This window comes from Lissotriton vulgaris, chromosome 1_1 (genome assembly GCF_964263255.1).
Source record: "Lissotriton vulgaris chromosome 1_1, aLisVul1.2, whole genome shotgun sequence".
In the NCBI taxonomy this organism is placed as follows: domain Eukaryota; kingdom Metazoa; phylum Chordata; class Amphibia; order Caudata; family Salamandridae; genus Lissotriton; species Lissotriton vulgaris.
This window is the reverse complement of record NC_141685.1, coordinates 200,221,369-200,226,368: the sequence shown is the minus strand read 5'-3', so window position 1 is coordinate 200,226,368 and position 5,000 is coordinate 200,221,369. Positions and strand designations below refer to the sequence as shown.

At 48.9% G+C, this 5,000-nt stretch overlaps 10 non-coding genes across 10 annotated transcripts in view; 6 read left to right on the top strand and 4 right to left on the bottom strand.

Moving 5' to 3' along the window:
* The window catches only part of TRNAG-GCC (transfer RNA glycine (anticodon GCC)), a 71-nt gene extending 49 nt beyond the window's left edge, over positions 1–22 (bottom strand). The window contains exon 1 of the tRNA in view: positions 1–22. This exon is cut by the window's left edge and continues 49 nt beyond it. This is a non-coding gene — a tRNA (tRNA-Gly).
* Positions 23–1,183: 1,161 nt separating this feature from the next.
* On the top strand, positions 1,184–1,257 carry TRNAN-GUU (transfer RNA asparagine (anticodon GUU)). The gene has a single exon. It is a non-coding gene; the product is annotated as a tRNA-Asn (tRNA).
* Positions 1,258–1,493: 236 nt separating this feature from the next.
* TRNAW-CCA (transfer RNA tryptophan (anticodon CCA)) lies at positions 1,494–1,565 on the top strand. The gene has a single exon. It is a non-coding gene; the product is annotated as a tRNA-Trp (tRNA).
* A 71-nt stretch (positions 1,566–1,636) lies between these two features.
* TRNAG-GCC (transfer RNA glycine (anticodon GCC)) lies at positions 1,637–1,707 on the bottom strand. Its single transcript has one exon. It is a non-coding gene; the product is annotated as a tRNA-Gly (tRNA).
* Positions 1,708–2,852: 1,145 nt separating this feature from the next.
* TRNAN-GUU (transfer RNA asparagine (anticodon GUU)) lies at positions 2,853–2,926 on the top strand. The gene has a single exon. It is a non-coding gene; the product is annotated as a tRNA-Asn (tRNA).
* Positions 2,927–3,154: 228 nt separating this feature from the next.
* On the top strand, positions 3,155–3,226 carry TRNAW-CCA (transfer RNA tryptophan (anticodon CCA)). The gene has a single exon. It is a non-coding gene; the product is annotated as a tRNA-Trp (tRNA).
* Positions 3,227–3,297: 71 nt separating this feature from the next.
* TRNAG-GCC (transfer RNA glycine (anticodon GCC)) lies at positions 3,298–3,368 on the bottom strand. Its single transcript has one exon. It is a non-coding gene; the product is annotated as a tRNA-Gly (tRNA).
* Positions 3,369–4,529: 1,161 nt separating this feature from the next.
* TRNAN-GUU (transfer RNA asparagine (anticodon GUU)) lies at positions 4,530–4,603 on the top strand. Its single transcript has one exon. It is a non-coding gene; the product is annotated as a tRNA-Asn (tRNA).
* Positions 4,604–4,839: 236 nt separating this feature from the next.
* Positions 4,840–4,911, top strand: TRNAW-CCA (transfer RNA tryptophan (anticodon CCA)). The gene has a single exon. It is a non-coding gene; the product is annotated as a tRNA-Trp (tRNA).
* Positions 4,912–4,982: 71 nt separating this feature from the next.
* TRNAG-GCC (transfer RNA glycine (anticodon GCC)) overlaps positions 4,983–5,000 on the bottom strand; it is a 71-nt gene continuing 53 nt past the window's right edge. The window contains exon 1 of the tRNA in view: positions 4,983–5,000. This exon is cut by the window's right edge and continues 53 nt beyond it. This is a non-coding gene — a tRNA (tRNA-Gly).

The following is a 5,000-nucleotide window of genomic DNA, read 5'->3' as shown; positions in this document are numbered from 1 at the left end:
TCTACCACTGAACCACCAATGCTTCACATGGTGTGTTCACAGCAAGAGCTCTGTCCAAGACAGTGGTCAGGTTCACACACTTAAATTGTACACATATGAACAAAGTGTGCGCAGCAGACATGATAACGCCAACGTTTCACATGATGATGGCAAGAATCAGATGCAGGAGACTATAAGTAATAATGTCTTTGCATTTGCTGAGGTCACTGGCTTGGTACTAGAGTTGTGGTTATCAGGGCATGATGGCAGGCTGCTCCTGACAGAAGTGGCTCACAGAATGCACCCGCCAGATCACCAGCACTATTGTGTTTGAGATCATGTCACTGAACTCTCCTCCTGGAAAATCCTTCCCACTGGCTTTGCCAGATTCTGTGTCCTCCCCAAAATGCTGGGGTGAAACGTGCAGAGTTCTGCGCCCTGCGCCCCTTTACGCGTCCCTAACGCCATCCCAACGCGCCCTGGTCGGGCACAGCCCTGGTCAGGCTTAGATCACTGGAGCCTCTGGAGATCAAGAACTCCGGAAGCCTAGGGTCAGGCCTATTGCAGAGGCATCTTGTGCCTGGCCATTCCGGGATTGTTGTGTTTCAGGGCCTAGCCATCAATACTCCTGGGATTTCTTTCCATGAGAACCCTCATGTCCCTGTCCTCCCACAAGCCCGAGCTTTTATGTAAAATAAAGTGTGCTCTGTGGGCCTTCCCCTATGTGCTCTCTGCCTAATCTCTTTCTCCCAAGCTGAGCTCTGCAGGTAAATGTATCTATCTGACTGAGGGGCTAGGGAGGGCCTTTCCCAGCAGTCTTACAAGCCAAGAGTTCAGAGAAAGCACCTGCTCTGGGAAGGAGACTCTGCTCACAGAGAAGACAAGTCCAACATAACACAGTGAAGATGGGATGGGCAAGACACACGCCTCACGGGCTGGTAGCACGCAAACAGAGGAGCAGGGAGCTACGCTAAGCAGGCAAAGAGAAAAGTCATGTATGAGTCTCATGCACTGTGACCGGTAGTAATACTGGCTCTAACACCATTAGACAGTAGTCTACACATCATAAATTACAACAGTAACAAGACACTAAGCAAATGACAAATGCTGTATGGCATAAAGACGCCTTATATAATACAAGCTCCAGGCAGGCGCACACATGTCAAGACATATATTGAGTCTCAGGAAATGTATACAGTCAATAGTCTCTGTGGCGCAATCGGTTAGCGCGTTCGGCTGTTAACCGAAAGGTTGGTGGTTCAAGCCCACCCAGGGACGTAGCCTTTTGTCTGCATGAAACACAGATACGTACCTTTGCTCTTTCCTGCGTGCGATCCTTTCCCTGAATAGTTCAATCCTCAGCGTTCTCACTGCACCTGCAGTCAATTTCAATAATTAGGATAGAAAACAAAAGGCCAAGCCCTGTAATACAACCGTAGGCATATAAGCAGAGGAAAATAAGTCAAAAGGCCCACAGCATTTGATCATCTGGCATCGAAGGCTGCAAGTGTAAGGACCTCGTGGCGCAACGGTAGCGCGTCTGACTCCAGATCAGAAGGTTGCGTGTTCAAATCACGTCGGGGTCACTGCTTACCATTTTATTCCCCACTGAGTTCATATATATCATTTCGAAAACAAAGTCAAAAGAAAGCAACCTTGCATTGGCCGGGAATCGAACCCGGGCCTCCCGCGTGGCAGGCGAGAATTCTACCACTGAACCACCAATGCTTCACATGGTGTGTTCACAGCAAGAGCTCTGTCCAAGACAGTGGTCAGGTTCACACACTTAAATTGTACACATATGAACAAAGTGTGCGCAGCAGACATGATAACGCCAACGTTTCACATGATGATGGCAAGAATCAGATGCAGGAGACTATAAGTAATAATGTCTTTGCATTTGCTGAGGTCACTGGCTTGGTACTAGAGTTGTGGTTATCAGGGCATGATGGCAGGCTGCTCCTGACAGAAGTGGCTCACAGAATGCACCCGCCAGATCACCAGCACTATTGTGTTTCAGATCATGTCACTGAACTCTCCTCCTGGAAAATCCTTCCCACTGGCTTTGCCAGATTCTGTGTCCTCCCCAAAATGCTGGGGTGAAACGGGCAGAGTTCTGCGCCCTGCGCCCCTTTACGCGTCCCTAATGCCATCCCAACGCGCCCTGGTCGGGCTTAGATCACTGGAGCCTCTGGAGATCAAGAACTCCGGAAGCCTAGGGTCACGCCTATTGCAGAGGCATCTTGTGCCTGGCCATTCCGGGATTGTTGTGTTTCAGGGCCTAGCCATCAATACTCCTGGGATTTCTTTCCAGGAGAACCCTCATGTCCCTGTCCTCCCACAAGCCCGAGCTTTTATGTAAAATAAAGTGTGCTCTGTGGGCCTTCCCCTATGTGCTCTCTGCCTAATCTCTTTCTCCCAAGCTGAGCTCTGCAGGTAAATGTATCTATCTGACTGAGGGGCTAGGGAGGGCCTTTCCCAGCAGTCTTACAAGCCAAGAGTTCAGAGAAAGCACCTGCTCTGGGAAGGAGACTCTGCTCACAGAGAAGACAAGTCCAACATAACACAGTGAAGATGGGATGGGCAAGACACACGCCTCACGGGCTGGTAGCACGCAAACAGAGGAGCAGGGAGCTACGCTAAGCAGGCAAAGAGAAAAGTCATGTATGAGTCTCATGCACTGTGACCGGTAGTAATACTGGCTCTAACACCATTAGACAGTAGTCTACACATCATAAATTACAACAGTAACAAGACACTAAGCAAATGACAAATGCTGTATGGCATAAAGACGCCTTATATAATACAAGCTCCAAGCAGGCGCACACATGTCAAGACATATATTGAGTCTCAGGAAATGTATACAGTCAATACTCTCTGTGGCGCAATCGGTTAGCGCGTTCGGCTGTTAACCGAAAGGTTGGTGGTTCAAGCCCACCCAGGGACGTTGCCTTTTGTCTGCATGAAACACAGATTTGCTCTTTCCTGCGTGCGATCCTTTCCCTGAATAGTTCAATCCTCAGCGTTCTCACTGCACCTGCAGTCAATTTCAATAATTAGGATAGAAAACAAAAGGCCAAGCCCTGTAATACAACCGTAGGCATATAAGCAGAGGAAAATAAGTCAAAAGGCCCACAGCATTTGTTCATCTGGCATCGAAGGCTGCAAGTGTAAGGACCTCGTGGCGCAACGGTAGCGCGTCTGACTCCAGATCAGAAGGTTGCGTGTTCAAATCACGTCGGGGTCACTGCTTACCATTTTATTCCCCACTGAGTTCATATATATCATTTTGAAAACAAAGTCAAAAGAATGCAACCTTGCATTGGCCGGGAATCGAACCCAGGCCTCCCGCGTGGCAGGCGAGAATTCTACCACTGAACCACCAATGCTTCACATGGTGTGTTCACAGCAAGAGCTCTGTCCAAGACAGTGGTCAGGTTCACACACTTAAATTGTACACATATGAACAAAGTGTGCGCAGCAGACATGATAACGCCAACGTTTCACATGATGATGGCAAGAATCAGATGCAGGAGACTATAAGTAATAATGTCTTTGCATTTGCTGAGGTCACTGGCTTGCTACTAGAGTTGTGGTTATCAGGGCATGATGGCAGGCTGCTCCTGACAGAAGTGGCTCACAGAATGCACCCGCCAGATCACCAGCACTATTGTGTTTCAGATCATGTCACTGAACTCTCCTCCTGGAAAATCCTTCCCACTGGCTTTGCCAGATTCTGTGTCCTCCCCAAAATGCTGGGGTGAAACGGGCAGAGTTCTGCGCCCTGCGCCCCTTTACGCGTCCCTAACGCCATCCCAACGCGCCCTGGTCGGGCACAGCCCTGGTCGGGCTTAGATCACTGGAGCCTCTGGAGATCAAGAACTCCGGAAGCCTAGGGTCAGGCCTATTGCAGAGGCATCTTGTGCCTGGCCATTCCGGGATTGTTGTGTTTCAGGGCCTAGCCATCAATACTCCTGGGATTTCTTTCCATGAGAACCCTCATGTCCCTGTCCTCCCACAAGCCCAAGCTTTTATGTAAAATAAAGTGTGCTCTGTGGGCCTTCCCCTATGTGCTCTCTGCCTAATCTCTTTCTCCCAAGCTGAGCTCTGCAGGTAAATGTATCTATCTGACTGAGGGGCTAGGGAGGGCCTTTCCCAGCAGTCTTACAAGCCAAGAGTTCAGAGAAAGCACCTGCTCTGGGAAGGAGACTCTGCTCACAGAGAAGACAAGTCCAACATAACACAGTGAAGATGGGATGGGCAAGACACACGCCTCACGGGCTAGTAGCACGCAAACAGAGGAGCAGGGAGCTACGCTAAGCAGGCAAAGAGAAAAGTCATGTATGAGTCTCATGCACTGTGACCGGTAGTAATACTGGCTCTAACACCATTAGACAGTAGTCTACACATCATAAATTACAACAGTAACAAGACACTAAGCAAATGACAAATGCTGTATGGCATAAAGACGCCTTATATAATACAAGCTCCAGGCAGGCGCACACATGTCAAGACATATATTGAGTCTCAGGAAATGTATACAGTCAATAGTCTCTGTGGCGCAATCGGTTAGCGCGTTCGGCTGTTAACCGAAAGGTTGGTGGTTCAAGCCCACCCAGGGACGTAGCCTTTTGTCTGCATGAAACACAGATACGTACCTTTGCTCTTTCCTGCGTGCGATCCTTTCCCTGAATAGTTCAATCCTCAGCGTTCTCACTGCACCTGCAGTCAATTTCAAAAATTAGGATAGAAAACAAAAGGCCAAGCCCTGTAATACAACCGTAGGCATATAAGCAGAGGAAAATAAGTCAAAAGGCCCACAGCATTTGTTCATCTGGCATCAAAGGCTGCAAGTGTAAGGACCTCGTGGCGCAACGGTAGCGCGTCTGACTCCAGATCAGAAGGTTGCGTGTTCAAATCACGTCGGGGTCACTGCTTACCATTTTATTCCCCACTGAGTTCATATATATCATTTCGAAAACAAAGTCAAAAGAAAGCAACCTTGCATTGGCCGGGAATCG